General features: G+C 38.7%; 1 protein-coding gene and 1 long non-coding RNA gene across 2 annotated transcripts in view; both read right to left on the bottom strand.

Annotated features, from left to right (window-relative positions):
- The window catches only part of FGF14 (fibroblast growth factor 14), a 215,646-nt gene that overhangs the window by 98,567 nt on the left and 97,039 nt on the right, over window positions 1-20,040 (bottom strand).
- On the bottom strand, window positions 16,131-18,148 carry LOC118497389. Its single transcript, XR_004899913.1, has 2 exons — window positions 17,668-18,148; window positions 16,131-17,458 (listed from the first exon to the last, which is right to left on the bottom strand). It is a non-coding gene; the product is annotated as an uncharacterized LOC118497389 (long non-coding RNA).

The following is a 20,040-nucleotide window of genomic DNA, read 5'->3' on the forward strand; positions in this document are numbered from 1 at the left end:
TTGAACATTTCCTGAAATAGAGATAAAATTCTAAAAATAAGAATTGTATCCCATATATCCTTAAAAGGCAATATGAAGAGTCCTCTGAAAATTGGTTGATAAGGCCATGGCATTAAATTTATGCCTTTATCATATGTTTATAAGATATATCTTAGCCCTGGCTGGTGTAGCTCAGTGGATTGAGCACAGGCTGGGAACCAAAGTGTCCCAGGTTCAATTCCCAGCCAGGGTACATGCCTGGGTTGCAGGCCATAACCCCCAACAACCGCACATTGATGTTTCTCTCTCTCTCTCTCTATCTCCCTCCCTTCCCTCTCTAAAAATAAATAAAATCTTAAGAAAAAGATATATCTTGTTTCTCAAGTGATAATCCAGCATGCATATGTATATATGTGTATGCATATAGATATATATTTTTTGTAAAGCATACCAATCATTTAAATATGCCTCTGTTTTCTTTTGAAGTAAAGTAGAAGAGACATTATATATTTCAAAACTAGAAAGACACTTTCTTTTTTCCCATTTAAAACATGCAAGCCTGAATATACAGTGTGAGGCAAATGTAGGTTTATAGTTGATTGAATGGAAAATAATGCAATAATTAATAAACACCATTACAAGAATAAACTGTGTTTCACATACTCACAACTGTAAACCTAGTTTTGTCCCACCTTGTATTCATTATCCATCCATTCCTTTCTGCCATTCTCTCAAAGTTCCAATAATGTAATATTCTTTTGTCACCAAATTCTCCCCATCTCACATGAAACACTTGACAATAAAGTTTTGTACTGAGGCACATTCAATGGAAATTTACTTGGGCTGAATCTGATTTGACTCATTTGTCCCATCCTATTGCTAAATATCCATATTGACATAAATCAAATTCTGAGCAGCCAGATCATAAACAGACAACCAATAAAATAGTTCTCCTATTTAAATTACAGGCTTTTGTTAGTCAATTAATGTTTACTTAAGTGAATTCATCAACTTAAACCTCCCATATCCTTCCAAGGATTTCAAAATTTTTTAAGGAAAATATAATATGTGGAAAAGAAAGAATACTGAATCATCTTATATTAGTTTAAAATTAAGTTAAAATAAATAGGAATGTTGCATTAGCTCATGTAGTAAAATCTATTAATTGGTAGTCTTAACTCAAATAATGTACATAACTTGATGACATAAATAAGTCTGCTAATTGGTGTAAGCAATAATTTTAAATTATTTTAATGTAGTCTATTTTAAAAGGTAAGTATGGAAGTTTTAGGTAACTGAATCCTTCAAATATTTCTGCGACATGTTTATGAGATTTTAATTGGTTGATATGAAATAATATTAACTTTTCTGAGATGTATCACTTCATAAGAGTTCAACTAATTGTTTCTGTATTTATAGCAATAACTCCAAATTAAAGAGGTCTTAGGTATAAGAACAGCTTAACTTATGAACATTTATTAAAACACTAAAGTCTGCTTAAAAGAAATAAATATTTATATATGGAAATTTATATTCTTAATAAAATAACAATTTATATTCTTTTTAAAAATATATTTGATTGATTATGCTATTACAGTTGTCCCCTTTCCTCTTCATTCCCCTCCACCCTGCACACCCTCTCCCACACACATTCCGCCCCCCGCTTTAGTTCATGTCCATGTGTCATAAGTTCTTGGCTTATACATTTCCCATACTACTCTTACCCTCCCCCTGTCTATTTTCTACCTACCATCTATGCTACTTATTCTCTGTACCTTTCCCCCCCTCTCTGCTCCCACTCCCCTGTTGATAACCCTCCATGTGTTCTCCATTTCTGTGGTTCTGTTCCTGTTCTAGTTTTTTGCTTAGTTTGTTTTACTTTTAGCTGTGGTTGTTAATAATTGTGTTTGCTGTCATTTTATTGTAGGTGTTTTTTATCTTCTTTTTCTTAGATAAGTCCCTTTAACATTTCATATAATAAGGGCTTGGTGATAATGAACTCCTTTAACTTGGCCTTATCTGAGAAGCACTTTATTTGCCCTTCCATTCTAAATGAAAGCCTTGCTGGATAGAGCAATCTTGGATGTGGATCCTTGCCTTTCATGATTCAGAATACTTCTTTCCAGCCCCTTCTCGCCTATAAGGTCTCTTTTGAGAAATCAGCTGACAGTCTTATGGGTACTCCTTTGTAGGTACCACTCTCATTTTGCCTTGCTGCTTTTAAGATTTTCTCCTTATCTTTTTAAAAAATATATTTTATTTATTTATTTATTTAGGAAAAGGGGAAGGGAAGGAGAAAGAGGGAGAGAAACCACGTGTGGTTGCCTCTCGAGCTCCCCCTAGTGGAGACCTGCTCTGCAACCCAGGCAAGTCTTCTCACTGGGAATCTAACTGGCAACTCTTTGGTTTTCTCTCCTTATCTTTAACCTGGAGTAATGTAATTATGATGTGCCTTGGTGTGTTCCTCCTTGGGTCAAACTTCTTGGGGACCCTGTGAGCTTCCTGGACTTCCTGAAAGTCTATTTCCTTTGCCAGAATGGGAAAGTCCTCCTTTATTATTTGTTCAAATAACTTTTCCACTTGTTGCTCTTCCTCTTCTCCTCCTGGTACCCCTATAATTCAGATGTTGGAATGTTTAAAGATGTCCTGGAGGTTCCTAAGTCTCTCCTCACTTTTTTGAATTCTTGTTTTTTATTCTTTTCTGATTGGATGTTTCTTTCTTCTTTCTGGTCAAATCCATTGATTTGAGTCCCAGTTTCCCATCACTTGGTTCCATGTACATTTTCCTTTATTTCACCTAGTGTTGCCTTCATTTTTTCATCCAGTTTGCTACCAAATTCAACCAATTCTGTGAGCATCCTGATTACCAGTGTTTTGAACTGTGCATCTGATAGGTTGGTTATCTTTTCGTTGCTTAGTTGTATTTTTTCTGCAACCAATCAATAACATATTCTATTCTTTCATTTGGGCCATATTTTTTTGTCTTGTGGTGCCTGTTATATATGAGGGGCAGAGCCTTAGGTGTTCACCATGGCAGGGCAACCCACATCACTGAGGTGTGACACTGTGTGTGGGGCCAGGTTGAGAGGGAACAATGGCACTTACTCTGCTCTCTGCTGGATTTCAGTCACTTCACCTGCTTCCCACAAGCAAATTGGACCCTTCTGGTGCTGATTCCCAGGTGGGTGGGTTTGTGTACATCCTGGGACCCTGTGGGTCTCTCCAGTGAACGCTCCTGTGAGGCTGGGAGTTTCTCCTGGCACCTCAACCCCTATGGGTGTTTTCATTGGGTGTTTTGAGGCTTTATTTCCCTGTGCTGGGACCCAGGGTTGTTCGGTCAGTCTCACTCCCTAGTTTCACTAGGTTTATCTCCAACAGAATGTGGGACCACCCAGCTGCCTTGAACTTTACCCTCTCCACAATCCACTGCCTTGCTGGGTCAGCCTGCTGCCACCTTGTGCCAGGGTCTGCCAGCCACCCTCCCATGAACGCTCTATAATTTATACTAGACAACCTGCATTCTCTATGGTTTTAAAAAAGAAAGCACTTTTTATTTTTCATCAATACGTAATAATACATAGGAGTTTCTATGTTTCAAATGCTAGTTTTTAGAGAGTGGATGTTTAGGTAGTATATGCCATCTTTTAAAAGTAAGTTTTGTATAGTGCTATAAAATGTCCTTCTTTTCATTTAAAAAGGCACATAGCACACAGCTTGGTATTGATGACAAAATAGTTACCACTGTAATACAAATACTAATAAATATTCACAGGATAATCACATGTTTTAGCAACCTCCAGCTGTTCCAATAATTAGACATTCCAAATTAAATGGGATTTTATGTGTGTATGTATATATATCTTAATATATCTCAAATACATTGTAGAATTCTTATTAATAGGCATCTAAGACTTGTCTCAGTTTAGCTGCACTGATTGAATCAAGACTGTATAGATCTTTACTATTATAAGATCCTTTTGCCTACTCAGAAATATTAACCTGGATAATATAGGTGAATTTAAGCAAATCACCTGCAAATTTTGACAATTACTAAAAATGTAGCATTGTGGTATGCTAACTATAGAATGTGAAGATACTGATTTCAGTGTCATGTCTGAATTATTGTGAAATGAAGTCCTTTATTCTCCCATCCCAAGTATATCTCATTCAAATAATCATATATTACAAAAAAGATGCTATATACACATATGCTTTATATTGTATATATACAGCATCTATACTAAATATAGTATATATATTATCTATATCCTATATACCATACATACATACAAACATACATATATATACACTCTATGCATATATATGAATATTTTTTAATTGAGAAAACATTTTTTATTGTTGTTCAAGTATAGTTGTCCCCATTTTCATCCCACCATGCCCCCCTGCCCCACCCATCCCCACCTCTCACTCTCTAACCTACCCTGTTTGGCTTTGTCCATAGGTCCTTTATACATGTTCCTTGATGTCCCTTTTCCTCTTATCCCCTATTATCCCTTTCCCCCTTCCTTTCTGGTTACTATCAGTTTGTTTTTAATTTCAATGTCTCTTGTCATATTTTATTTGCTTGTTTGTTTTGTTGATTATGTCCAATTATAGGTGATATCACATGGTATGCCTTGTAGAAGCAAAACTATTGGCATTTTGGACACAATGAGATTTGCAAATTGACTTGTAGCAGGTGTGCAACCACTGCATTAAAACAATTGAAAATCACCTCTGAAAGGGATGATGATCATGAAGAGATGATTTTTCAGCTGTGTATAGTAAATCATTTCCTTGAGAATGACTTGAAAACTACTTATTAAAAATAGAATATTCTCAATGGATCCTCCAAGCCATTTACAATTAGCATACTCATTCTTGTTAGTTGTTTCTGACACCATTCTCCACTTACTAACTGTTGAACAATTCCTCAAGCTATTTCAAAGACTCTAACAATAAAATAGACATTTTTTGTCAACGTGGTAAGAGAAAGTATAGCTCTTCAAAACTGTTTCTGAGTTCACATGGTATTAATATTACAGAAGTTTCTACACTGAGAACTGAAAGGATACCTGGAATTTTTAGTATGCAGCACAGTGCATTGAGTTCTATACAACCACATGGCCAACACTGATTTTTAGATTAGATCCATAATAATCATGCTATCCCAAATGTATAAGTTTAATCCATGGATTAATTCAATTCCTTATATGTTCTAATTTTATTCCAATTATGTTTGCTGGGTTAAGATAAAAATATTTCTGACTTTAAAACAGAAGGAATGAATTTTAAAGAAATCTCTACTGATTTGCTTTTGTTACATTTATTTTTATACACATACTCAGCATAAGAAAGCCAAAATGAAGGCCCCAGCCTAGTTCTCTCACAGTTTTCCTGTTTTCTCATTAAAAAGTCATTACCAGTGTCACACCAGGCTCTATGAACTCCTGATGGCAAACTAAGTCAAGGTCATTGAAATTCATTTGTGGTCTCTGCTCTGATCTGCAGTGCTATGTTCTGATGTTTTCAAATTCAAACCTTTGCGATTTATTCCTGATCTGAGACAAATGTAATCATAGGTGAGTATTGATATCCAGGTAAAAAAAGCAGAATCAAGGAATAATGTTATTCCCATTCAAAAATCGTTACAGAAAGTGTAAATAAAGCAAATTGAAAAAAGAACCAGCTACCTTGCTGCCAGCCTGCTTATTATACATTCTTTTGGAGGAAGTACCTTTAAAGTGCATATTTCAGAGAGCAGGGAGATATCAACTTTGATGGAATCTCTGTGAAAGTAGTTCTATTCCATACCATAAGCTGTTATTATAGGCTTCACCTGTGTTTAATTTAAAAGGAAACATTGCAATAGGAGAAAGAATAAAAATTACATAATTGCAAGCAATGAAAGTCTGAAAAGAAGAGCTTTATTACTGGTTTAAAAAGTAGTGAGTTATATTTCTTGTACCAGTTAAAAGTACATTAGTCAGTCTGCATTGCCAAACATTCTTCAAAGTGTTTTGTTATTCAATTATCTGGAGGTTTTGGGGACAAATAAGTCTACCCTACCTAAAACACACTTCCAGCACCATAAAAAAAAAATGCATGCTCTTTAGGGAAACTGATGACACAAGTTTGAAGTAAACTAGGATTTGGAGGGTTAGAAGAACTTCAGAAATAACTGTTTTGGCTGAATAATCTCATCACAAAATGACCCTCTAAAGGATAGGATTCTGAAAATTTAACATTTAGTTAACTTCCTCTATGATGCAAAATTTTAAGGCATTATCCTAGTCAATCCTCATAACAAATATATAAGATGGAACCTTTATCTCCATTGTGCAGGTATTTTTAGACTCAAAATAGTTAAGTGATGTTTCCATGACCTTTAAGCTAATAAGTACTAATAATACTATGCCTTAGAACCAAATTATGTTCATGGGATTTGAAGTCTTTGTCTTTTTCATTGTAGTTTAAGGCACTGAAGAAAACAGGTGGTCCTTATTACCATCTCTTACTCCCTGGGGGATCCTGGGCAAACTATGGAATCTTCTTGAACATTATTTCCCTTACATGTAAAGTTTATATAATAAGGGCCATTCATCACTACTACAGAGCTGTTATGTCTAAAATGCACGATAAGTAAATAGATAAATAAATAAATAAATCACTATAGTGAAAACCTCAGAAAGCAAAAATTAGCTATATGGAAGTATAGTATCACCATTTAATTTTTCTTCCACATAATTATCATCATTATTATAATCATTTTTGAAGAGGCTTTTATAGTTATCTAGGAATTGGGGAGGAGCCAACACTATGAAAAAAGGTGCCATGATGAAGGGCAGAAATGGGAGAGAAGCAGTGATTTTACGTCAACGGTGCCAACTAGAGGTAGACACCCCTTTACTTGTCATGCACCCTGGGAAATGCAGGTCCCTAGAGGGTCCAAATTTTAAAACTGCAGGAAGTGATTCCAACATCAGACAATGAGGCCTAAATTCAGAAGTTGGATTCAATTTTGGCTTTAGATGGCTTAAAAGACAAATTAATATGAGGTTAAAAACATTATCTGTAGAAGGAGACCCCTCAGTTTGAATCCTTCCTGGACCACTTCCTAGCTGCTTCAATAGGCAAGTCACTCATACTCTCTGATTCATTTTCCTAATTTATAAAATCAGGGTAAAACTTGTCATATGTATTGACCTTTAATTATCACTGTGACATAGACTTAGAGGTTTCATAAAGTACAAGTTTATTTTGCAGTTTTTCAGTTTAGAAGTCTGATAATGGCCTCACTGACTAAAATCAAGATGTTGTCAGGGTTATTTTACCTTCTGGAGACTCTACGGAGTCTTCTTATTGCCTTTTCTATCCTCTGGAGGCTGCCTGCATTCCTGGGTTTGTGGCCCCTTCCTCTATCTTCAAAGCCAGTAATGGCAGTCAAGTCTTTATCACAGTGCATAACTCTGCTCTCTTCTTCTGCCTATCTTTTCCACTTTTAATGATTCATGTGCTTATTCCACCTAGATAATCTAAGGTAGTCTCATCTTAGTGTCCTGAATCACACATTCTAAGTCTCTTTTGCCATGTAAGATAACATAGTCAAAGGTCTTGCAAGTTAGAACGTGGATATCTGAGGGGCAGGCATTATTCTGACTACCTCACCATCTCACACAGTTTTGTGAGAATTGAATGAGATGATGAATGTGAGGCATTTAGAAGAGAGCTAGACATAGTAAGTGCTATATATGTTAGTTATTATTGAATTTTCACCAGAGAGAGATATGGAATATTCATTCATTCAACTATAGGATGCTTTGTGAATATTTCCTATTGAAAAACAGCCATTATTAAAGGGAGGACCTAGTTTCAGGACCACTGCCATGTACGCACAGGAGATTCTGTAGGTTCAAACCCAACCTGGCATTCTAGGTCACTGAAAAAGCAATTTCCCAGGACATAAAAAATGGCTTTGATATTCCAAGATTTTTTTGGATTGGGGAGTTCACTCATTCATTTACTAATTTAATACACATCTTTATTTATTGTGTTGGTATATTTGCCTCAATTCACCTATTAATGAGCTAGAAAGTTAAATCAGTTTCTGGATTCAAATAAAGGTAAGTTTCAACACACCCTGCCGCTAACCCTGAATAGGCCAAATGGTCTGCACTACAGTTATATGTGTAGGATTATGGAGAAATGGGTAGCAATCCAGTGCTTTTGCAGAAGGCTTGGTAAAAATTGTCCAATATTGGGCATGACCATGTCTGAGTTAGTAATTTCTCAGACAGCTAGACTTTGTAGGGAAAGAGACAAAACAAGAAGAAAAAGCAGAATGAGCTACAGAATGCTTAGCATTTTTTTCACCCAAAAAATTGAGACCTGAAAAGAAAAGCCAAGGAGACTTACATAGCAGCTGAGACTGAAATTATACCACCCTCCCTTAATATTGTGTACCTTGAAAATGGGACTTCTCCATGATAATGACATTATGGAGAGAAAAGGTGCATTCATCTTTTAAATAAACAGTAAGATTAGGTGCCACAGGAGTTCCTGAGGGAATGTTGTAGGAATAGTGTGGGATGAGTTTATATCACAAAATTAAGTTACAGAAGAAATACTGGAGTTACTTATAAAAGTTATTCTATGTTCTCATAAAGAATTTCTTGATATCACTGTTCTCCTATGGTTTTCTCACAAATTCTGGTCAATTCTGTTAGTAAGTAAATGATTACTTTCCCTAATCTCATTAGCGCTACTTCCAGAAATGGATTATACACCAGGAGAACACCTGTTTTTAAAAATCAAGCCTCGGACTTCTGGCAAGATGGAGGAATAGGTGGACGCACCGTACCTCCTTGCACAACCAAGATTAGAACAACGTAATTTACAGATAGAATAATACCCAGAACTGACAGAGGATTTATCTGAATGGAAGTCGGACAGCCAAGAAGTTGAAGTAGACCCGTATATCCAGACTGGTAGGAGACGAGGAGCCAGGCGGTCGCGGGTCAGCGGCTCGCGGAGGTTGGGGAAAACTTGGTGCAAAATCAGTGCGAAAGCCATCCGGCATGCAAGAATGCAGCGGTGGTCCCTGAGTACACAAGCTGCAGCTGGCAGACCCAGTGAGGTGGCGATTGTAGACCAGGGCAGAGCTCGCAGCTCAGGATCCCAGAGAAGGGACTAAGATCCCAGGAGAACGGAACTACCGCCAAGGTTCCCTCCTGCCCCCACCCCCGCCCCCGTCCCCGCCCCCGCATATAACGTCACAATCTAGCCACTGGGGTGCCCAGCCACAGTGAACACCTAAGGCTACGACCCCCACCATAACAAGAGCAACCAGACAGGAAAAAAAAAAAAAAAAAAAGGAGAGACAGGGAGAGATATGTTTCCAACAGAACAGATCAGTCCCCCAGGACTCACTCTTTTGAGCAACCAAGAAATAGCCAATCTATCAGATGCACAGTTCAAAACACTGGTGATCAGAAAGCTCATGGAATTGATTGATTTTGGGCACAAATTAGAAGGATGCAGGTTACCATAAAAGAGATGCAGGAAGATACACGGAGGAGAGCCAATAGTGAAGGGAAGGAAACTGGGTGTCAAAACAATAGAGTGGACCAGAAGGAAGATAGAATCAACCAAGCAGGAAAGCATGATGAAATAAGAATTCAAAAAAAAATGAGAAGAAGCTTAAGAGCATCCAGGGCATCTTTAAACATTCCAACATCCGAATTATAGGGGTACCAGAAGGGGAAGGGGAAAAGCAACAAATTGAGCACATATTTGAACAAATAATAAAGGAGAACTTCCCCAATCTGGCAAAGGAAATAGTCTTCCAAGAAATCCAAGAAGCTCAGAGAGCCCCAAAGACGTTGGACCCAAGAAGAAACACACCAAGGCACATCATAATTACATTAGCCAAGGTAAAAACGAAGGAGAGAATCCTAGAAGCAGCAAGAGATAAGGGGACAGTAAACTACAAAGGAGTTCCCATCAGACTGTCAGCTGATTTCTCCAAAGAGACCTTACAGGCAAGAAGGGGATGGAAAGAAATATTCCAAGTCATGAAAGACAAGGACCTACATCCCAGATTGCTCTATCCAGCAAAGCTCTCATTTAGAATGGAAGGGAAGATAAAGTGCTTCTCAGATAAGATCAAGTTAAAGGAGTTCATCATCACCAAGCCCTTATTTTATGAAATGCTAAAGGGACGTATCTAAGAAAAGAAGATAAAGAAAAAACATGTATAGTAAAAGGACAGCAAACTCACAATTATTAACAACCACACCTAAAGCAAAACCAAAAGAAACTAAGTAAACAACTAGAACAGGAACAGAACCACAGAAATGGAGGTCACATGGAGGGTTAGCAACAGGGCAGTGGGAGGAGGAGAGAGGGGGAAAAGGTATAGAGAATAAGTAGCATAGAATGTAGGTTGAAAATAGATAGGGGGAGGGCAAGAATAGTACAGGAAATGTAGAAGCTAAAGCACTCATAAGTATGACACATGGACATGAACTAAAGGGGGGTAATGTGGGTAGGAGAGGGAGTACTGGGTGGAGGGGAGAGAAGGGGGGAAATGGGACAACTGTAATAGCATAATCAATAAAATATATTTTAAAAAAAAGAAAAGAAAAAAAATCAAGCGTCATAACCCAAAGCAGAGGTTGCTTTCCAATCCTTGGTCTTGCTCAAGAGAGCTGCATCAAGCTAGTTTGGGTAGGAAGTAGAATCCTTCCACACAGTACATAGACCCTTTTCTTATACCTTTCTAAATAGGAATGGCAATAAAAACTTACTATTTTCTAAAGTTTAAATATCTATGATTCTAAACTATCTTCATACAAAAATACTCAGAATGCAAGCATTTTTTTGTAATAAATGCCTAAAAAAGACATATATTTTTCAAGTCCACTGCTTTTTTATATGTACTTTCCCTTTTAACTTATGAGGGAAAAGAAGCAGGATTTTCATTTAAGAAATATTATCCCTGGCTGGCGTAGCTCAGTGGATTGAGCGCGGGCTGGGAACCAAAGTGTCCCAGGTTCGATTCCCAGCCAGGGTACATGCCTGGGTTGCAGGCCATAACCCCCAGCAACCGCACATTGATGTTTCTCTCCCTCTCTCTCTCTCTCTCTCTCTCTCTCTCTCTCTCTCTATCTCCCTCCCTCTATCTCCCTCCCTTCCCTCTCTAAAAATAAATAAATAAAATCTTTAAAAAAAAAAGAAATATTATCAACTATATTCATTGAATGGTTACTACAGTCATAAACTATTAAAAGCTTGAGAATACAGATATGAGGAAATATAGTTCTCTTCCTTCAGAAAAAATATTCAGTCTATAAGTTTTGTTAATTTATAACTAGAGGACTGAAAGGCAGTCTCTTGCAAGTTGTTCAAAGACATGAGATGCTTGCATTTTTGAAAGGACTGTATATAAATATTGCTAAATATGTATCTATATATAAATTATATATACATATATATACACACACACACAGTCATGTGCCACTTAACAATAGGCAATGTTGTTCTGAGAAATGTGGCATTAGATGATTTCATCATTGATGTGACCCCGGCTCATGGGGTCCAAGTCATTATGGATAAAATATGAGACAAATTCACACGGACTACCAAGTCCTGTGCAGGAAAAGGGACAGCATGGTTTTTCTCTCAAGGGGAGCAAATTAGCCTTAGCCCTCGCTCCAATGAGCTTTTATTGTCTTACTGGGCACATTACAAGAAGGTTGTTGGGAACCACCCTGCCTGGTATCAGAAGCTGTAACTCCTGCCAAAGCTAAGGCTGAGGGAATAACCTTGGACCATAAGCCACCAAGGAGACAAAAGCTTATCTCCCTAGCAGGAGCACCGCTTCTGCTCCTTTTACTTCACCCTGCCTGGCCCCTAATGCTTGGTCAGTTAGCCAGTGATGGGTAAGATTCCCCAAGGGGGGAACGTCCTAAGACAGGCACGATTATGTGGGAGAACCCCAAGGAAGGACTTTGGGGGCTACAGCAAAAGGGGGTGATGGACCCTCACCCCTTGGCTTTGACAAAGCCTGAGTCCTCATTGTCTGCGAGAAAATCTCCTTATCTCTTGGCTGCCTTACTTCCCTTGCTCCACCTAAGCCTGAAACAATGACAGGGTGGTACAGCTCTGCTGGAAAGGGTGGTTTCCTGGGGTGATCAGGCCTAAGAAAGAATATGTAAAATCTGGTGAAACCTAATTTGTTTAGAATGCTCTCAATCGAATGATAAGGGTCCAAGGAAGAAGTAAGTTTGTTCCTTAACGTTTTACAGCTCTTTGACCCTGACTCAAAATAGGCCCTCATACTTCCTTGTTATCTATTGTTTGATCCTTCCTAGCAATGAGTAATGAGCTTTACCTGAATTCTTATGCAAACGAACCCAATAAAAAGCCTCTCCAGCAAGGGAACAAGGCACTCCCCACTAGAGAGAGTGGCCATTCTGTTCCTACTTCCCCACAGGACCTGGTTGTCTCTGTGTATGTTTTTCTCGTGTTTCAATGAGCCATCCGCAGTGTTCCTCGTTCACAGCAGGCCAGTGAGTTCCAGACAGAAGGTCCTCATTAACTATGCACAGGCTCACTTTAGGTGGTTACCTTATACAGAAAACAAAGAAGAGAATGCTGGTAATCACATCACAGAAGAGGGATATTTGCAAATGAAAAGGCAAAAGTGGTTGAACCTGTTACACTCATCCTTGAAAGGTTTAGCATGGTTTTTAGGAAGTTGCTTTGCAGTAAATGTCCTCAATTCAGGGTGAGGGAGTTTTAGCAAAAAGCAAGACTCAAAGCAGCCTAAGTACTTTGCAGACCTGATTCCCCACGAGGAAACCTATTGGTGGGCATGCGTTCTGTGCATCTCCCAGTGGGAACTGGGCACATGCTATGCAGAGCGGCCTCCCACACATCATTATTTCAAAATCAGACAGCATACTTACACAAACTAATGGTATAAGCCAATACTGTAATTGCATGTGCTATAGTTTTATATGACTGGTAGTTCAGTAGGTTGGTTGACCACAATCATGAGAGTAATGTATTACATTATAATATTGTCGGAGGGTGCAGCTAAAGGGTCCCCAAACGAACGATTTATAATGGAGTTCAGAACTCAAGGTGTCCAGGAAATATTAGAAAAATATATAGAATGTCCTCACCCTCCACCACAGGGGAAGGGACAAATGGAGCAGGGCCATTGAGAGCTGTTTCACATAGCAACAGCCTTGCAGCTACCCTCTCGTATGGTCATTTAGCATATCTATAACCTTTAACTGGTTGCATAGATATGTTATATAGCTGTGACCAGCTCTGAGCCAGGGGAATAGAAGTAACTTCCCCACCAAGATGTAACTGGGGGGCAGGTCCCCTGAGTTACAGCGCCTGCATGGGAGCTCAGAGAAGATTGGCTCCAGGACATGGGGCCACACCTGCCCAGACTCATGAAGGCAGCCCAGTAAAGCTAGAAGGATACGAGTTCTGGCATGTGAAGCCGAGTGTGGGAGGAGTCGGAAATGAGGCTGCAGAGGAAGATTGGCCTCGAGGATTTAAAACCCAGATTTGGCGGCCATTGAGAAGGAGAAGCATGCGGACCTGACAGACGGTAGACTCCTGCAGCCCTGAGAGAAGAGGAGAACCACGCGGACTTGACGGAGTGTAGACTCCTGCAGCCCTGAGAGAGAGGATCACAGCCATTGGAGAGAGAGCCACACAGCTTTAGCAGAGTGAAGACTCCCACAGCTCTGAGAAAGGGAGAACCATGTGGCCTTGACAGAGTGGGGACCCCCCCCCACCGCTTTAGAAGGGGGAACCACCACCTGGTTTTAGCAGAGATCCTGGTTGACTCAGCGGAGGGTGCCAGGAACCCAGGGAGGTCTCCCAGTCGAGAGGGAGTACTAACTGGGAAGAACCAGAGGACTGCCTAAGCCATGGACTTCTATTTCCTTTCCTGAGATACGGTACTCTGGACTGGGCAAAGAGGGGAAGGAAGGAAGGAAGGACTGTGTCTGTTTGTGGGTCTTTTAAGGGACTTTGGGATTTTGGTGAAGATATTAGGTCACTACTTTAAGTTAGTATAGCATTAAATAAACATTTCCTTTCCTTTTCACGAATCTCTGGCATTGAGAGACGTCTTTCCTCTGGCGGCGGACATAACAGACCTGGGGCCTTCTTTCAATAATAGTATATCATCCCAGGCCCCCCTTGTTGTGTTCTGTAACACCACCAGTAAGTGACTCAGGAGCACCGGGTCACCGCCCTGCTGCCGCAGCCACCGCCAGGCCTCGGCGTGCTGCACCCATGCTCACAGCTCGGGCTCTCAGATCCTCAGGCCAACCTCACAGCCACCTGCTCTGGACCTGGGGTCAGGACACAATAAGCTCTGCACTAGCCCTCTGGGCACTGCTGCTGCTGCTGCTGCCGTCACTATCCCAGAAAGGGGGATCACGCCCTGTCCCCCCTGCCCCCAGCCATTAGAAGAATCACCACGAGGCTTTAGCTGGAGATCCTGGCAACACAACCAATGGTGCTGGGAACTAAGGAAGGCCTGCCAGCTGAGCATAAATTACTAGGAAAAACCGAGAGCTGCCTAAGCCACAGACTTCTATTTCTTCTCCTGAGATACGGTACCCCAGACTGGGCAAAGGAGGGAACAAAGGACTGTGTGCGTTTGTGGGTGTTTCAAGGGACTTTGGGATTTTGACAAAGGCATTAAGTCATTACTTTTAGTCTGTATAACTTGAATAAATAATTCTTTTCTTTTCCACCAATCTCAAGCATGGAGAGCTGTAATTCTCTGGCTTAGGGAAAGGTGAACTTAGTACAGGGGGACCGCAGGAGAAACGGGGGTCAATTCGGTAGCATTGTGGGACCCTCTTCCCTGGTGGCCAATTGGGGAGGATCATGGGAAACCACATGCACAGTAGCTTTAAAGTAATGCAACTACTTGTATATACTCAGTAAAAGTCCACCAAAACTAGCCAGAAAGGATCCTCCCTATAAGAATCAAGTCCCTCCAGCCCATGAGGTCAGTCTCTGCTTGGAGTTGGCCTGCTCCCATGTTCTCTTCTGTGAACTCTGGGTGTTCGGTTCAATTCTTTGTCCCGATCGCTAAGAACCTGGTTACCTGTGCCCACCTGTGACAATATGACAACATCACTAGGTGATATAAATTCTTCTGCTTCATTATAATCTTATAGGACCACCACCAAAATGTTATATGGCACATGACTGTATATACTATATAATAATATATAATACCTGTATCTATATATATACAAATCAGTAGAAAAATTGTAAACTATTTGCTTTATGTTAGCTAGTCTACACAGTGGTTAAATCTGTAAGGAATTCATCAATGCCATTGGTTTAATTACAATTCAGCATCTTGCCAACTGCCATCAAAATTCAAATCCTGTTGTTGTGTATTGTTACTTAATTGTAGACTTGAGTAACTAAACATAGGCTAAATGCAGAAGTTAGCAAACCTCCTAGATTGATGAATGCACTTTGTTATATCTTCATATAAATCCAAGAAATTTAATAGAGTGTTCTCCCAAACAAGATTGCAATCTTAATTCATATTTATTCAAAAGAGAACACCACAGCTAATTTATCAAGCCAATAATATATTTCGCTAGTGATCAAACAATTACCTCTAAGTGGGAGTATGACACACAGGTTGAAAGATATAATATAGAACTGGAACTGAAATGTAAAAGTGTCCCTAGCAAATTTGAATCTGTAGGTAGCACATCTTGATTTAATTTACACTTTTTCTGATTTTGCAAATTTAGTCATTCTAGTTATCAATGGCATATTATCATAGCATAGTGTTGACCTCTGGATACTTTCCATATTTGTATCACATCAAAGCATTGTCATAGTCCAAACATTTGAGACTGTGGTACCTTAAAAATGTCTCCTTTCACCAACAAAATGAAATATTACAAATCAAACAATAACTAAAGAGCTGGAAAATATGTGGATGTTTACAACTATAAGTAGGCACTACCTGAAACAATTAATATAGGCTTTTAGTAATTCAGCATCAGTTCATTAAATGAAGTAAAAAGATTTCTCCAAATACCCTCTTAAATGTACTAAATGGTAGAGAGTGTGTGTTATTTTCAACACTAAAATAAGAATACTGAGTGTCATTCATCACGAAGTAGGACTTCAAAGAAAGATATAGGGGAAGAACTGAGTACTTTTAAATCTCCATTATCAGCAGAACAAGACAAAACAGAACTTGAAATTATTGCAGAAGGCAGTCACTCAAAATTTCCTAGATGTCAATGGTGACAAGCCAAAAATATATGTAAGTATTAGGAATGTGCTAGGGACCTAAATATACTCATTAAGATATACTAGCACCATAACTTTCTTGCTAATATTGGTCAAGCCAAAGTATGTATGTAACATTCCTGTAAATAGTACTCATATTTATAAGGTGCACATGGACTACACAGCAAATATTAGTTGCTGGTTCCACAGGGAGAATGAAAATTTAATAATAATGTAAAATATACATTTGGAAGCAAGAGAAAAAAATTTAATTCTGTCAGAATTGCACTTTAAGTCATTTATGATAAATCTATATATTCAGCTTATCTTATTGTTTCAAAATAAGAAAGCTTCAAATTTGCCTTTTAGACTGATACATTGTGATTTGGCAGTTAAATGTTTCTGAAGATAAATGAATAGTGTTGCTTCTATTCACCCTTCTTAGTGACTTGTGTGTGTGCTTATGTGTGATTTATTTTGTCTTTTTCAAAATCCTCAATGTTAGAGAAACTACTTTTAAATTTACCCAGACTGGTCAATTTAGACAACGAACTTTTTTACTCCAAGAGAATCATACAACATTGCAAAAACAAGTTAGACTATACAGACTCATGATAAAGTTTTCCAAGCTTATAAAAATAGGATAGAATTAGACAAAGACTATGAAAGGAGCAAAAAATGAAATGTACAACATTCTTCCAGCATGTCATAAACTAGCTAGCTGCCTTGGTGATAAACTTTACTACTTCAATTCAAATGTTCCTTTGGTTTGGTGTCTCTCCCTCTACCTCTGTGCACATATACAGCACTCTACACTGGTACCTGAAGGTCATAAGGACCATGAGTATGCCTATTTTCATCACTATTGTATCTTCAACATGAAGAACAATGTGTAGCACATAGTAATTATATAAATAAATAAATTATAAATAAACTCCTTGTTGAGGTGAATGAATGAGGGAACACATTTCTCTGTTTAAAGTCAAATTTGAACATGCACATTGTATATGCTGATTTTCAAAAATATATGTTTCATTTGTGTTGACTCAATAAAAAGGGCAAGAACTTATTTGACTTGCTTAACTTCCTGTGACATGGAATGTATCTCAAAGGTTTAATTTTTTTTTCTTTCTGTCATATGCAGTTAGTGGAATGTTTTTTAAAACTATGTTTAAGCCCTGGCTGGCGTAGCTCAGTGGATTGAGCGCGGGCTGGGAACCAAAGTGTCCCAGGTTCGATTCTCAGCCAGGGCACATTCCTGGGTTGCAGGCCATAACCCCCAGCAACCGCACATTGATGTTTCTCTCTCTCTCTCTCCCTCCCTCCCTTCCCTCTCTAAAAATAAATAAATAAAATCTTTAAAAAAAAAAAAACAAAACTATGTTTAAAAGGATGTTGCCTAATTAGTCATTTAGGATGACAATGGATGAATTTCAATCAATCATGTTCTACTGATCAAAATACTTAACCTTCCTCCTCACCCCTCCCTCTCATTTTAATGCAGGCTATTTTCAAGACACCCAGTCCTGCCTTTGACTGATCTTGTATTTCACATTCTCATTGCTTAGGGGCCTGAGGTGAGGGACAAGTCATGATAAGTGTACATATTGCCAAAATAAAACATATTTTGAAAATCCTGTGGACATTTATGGCTGTCTGAATACAATGTTTAATTGTGATCTTAACTCAGTCTTAATTATCAACTAAGTTTAAACTTCTCTGACCAGTATTTGGTCTTCTCTGTTCTGATTGAATAAATCAGATGTATCAAATAGCTTTTATGTAAAATATTGACAGGCTGCATTTATGAGAACTGTATGAACTGTATATGTTTTACAACAAAAGAATCTCATATTTAAACCAGAAGAAGCCATAAAATACCAACAAACCTTATTTGCTGTGTAATCATTATTTTATAAGATAAAACATCTGAGTTCACATTTTTTAGCAATAAAACAAACACTTCATATTAAAAAAACATGAAGTGAAAGTCAGTACAGATCTCTGAGTATACTCTAAACTACCAAAGTTAATTCAAGATCTTAGGATTATTCCTCATTTATTGCCAGCTAAGGCCAGTAAAATTGTTTAGGTTCCAAACATGTATTAACCTTATATTTCAGAAATGTTTGCAGCAAAATGTTCAGCTATAGCCTGCCAATATTTGTTGCATGGGTCACCGGCCAGCAGTGACCACGGAACGCTACGGATGGCTCACTGAAAACACGCGAGAAAAAAACATGCACAGAGACAAACTAGTTTCTGTGGGGAAGTAGGGAAGAAATGGCCACCTCCCCTAGTGGGGAGTGCGCTGATTTACCGTCCATACCTGATTTTATTGAGCTTGTTTTGCATAATAATTCAGGTAAAGTACAGTACTCATTAGGGGGAAGTAAGGAACCATAGAAAACGAGGAACTCTGCCGGTCTATTTTGAGTCGGGGTCAAAGAGCTGTAAGACTTTGAGGAAAAAACTAACTTCCTCCTAGGACCCCTCATTCAACTGAGAGCATTCTAAACAAAGAAGGTTTCACAGTAATTTACATATTCTTTCTTAGGCCTGATCACCCCGGGAATCCGCCCTTTTCAGCACAGAGCTACACCACCCTGTCATTGTTTCAGACTTAGGTGGAGCAAGGGAACTAAGGCAACCAAGAGATAAGGAGATTTTCTCCCAGAAGATGAGAACTCAGGCTATGTCAAAGCTGAGGAGCGAGGGTCCATCACTCCCTTGTGCTGCAGTCCCCAAAGTCCTTCTTTTGGGGGGCCTCCCAAAGTGATTGTGCCTGTCTTAGGTTGTTCCCCCCGTGGGGAATCTTACCCATCTTTGGCTAACCGACCAAGCTTTTTGGGGGTTCAGTTATGAATAAAGCATCAGAAGCAGCATTCCTGCCAGGGAGATAATCTTTTGTCTCCTTGCTGGCTTACGGTTCCAAGGGCGTTCCCTTAGCCTTAGCCTAGGCGGGGGTTTCAGCTTCTGATACCAGTCAGGGCGGTTCCCAACAAATATTCTTTAAGAAAGTAAGTGGTATAGCTCTTACCATATTTTAAAGAAACAATGGATTATTTCACTATTATATATTTAAAAGTGAAATATGAATAGTAATATTATATAAAATACATACAATCCAAATTATCCCATTTAACTAAATATTTATTTTTAAAGAAATATGTACAGGGTCTGGCAGAAGTAAGGCTTGCTTGAGTATGGGTGGTGCAGTAATAACATGGGTGTAATAATTTATAGTTTTAACTTGAACATTTCACCTAAAATGTCATATGGTGTACTTGGGGGTGATATTGTTATGTTACATGCTTATGATTTTGTAATAAATAGTTTGTAATAAAAAGGGCATTATTTGTGCCAGACTCAGTATTTTAATAGGAATTGTTTTAAAACACTGTGGCTTTTAAAATATTCTTCTATGAATTTTCCCAACTGTAACACCGAAATGACCTAATTTGCAGAAAAGTGAGCAAAGAAAAAATTTTTAAAAATCTCCCACTCACCAAAACAAACAACCCTGCCCACCCCCACCCCTGCTACACACACCACAAGGTAATGGAAGAAAATACAAAATTCCTAATGCTGCGTCAAAGATTTAAATCATTCTCTTAAGGTCTATTGTTTTTTTGTTTTCGTGAATTATTTAAACATTCTATACCACAGGTGGCAAATACAAGGCACTCAGGCTGAATCTGGGCCTCCACCTTGTTTAATCCAGCCCAGCACCTTGTTTCTACTGGG

This window comes from Phyllostomus discolor, chromosome 11, assembly GCF_004126475.2.
Source record: "Phyllostomus discolor isolate MPI-MPIP mPhyDis1 chromosome 11, mPhyDis1.pri.v3, whole genome shotgun sequence".
Classification (NCBI taxonomy): domain Eukaryota; kingdom Metazoa; phylum Chordata; class Mammalia; order Chiroptera; family Phyllostomidae; genus Phyllostomus; species Phyllostomus discolor.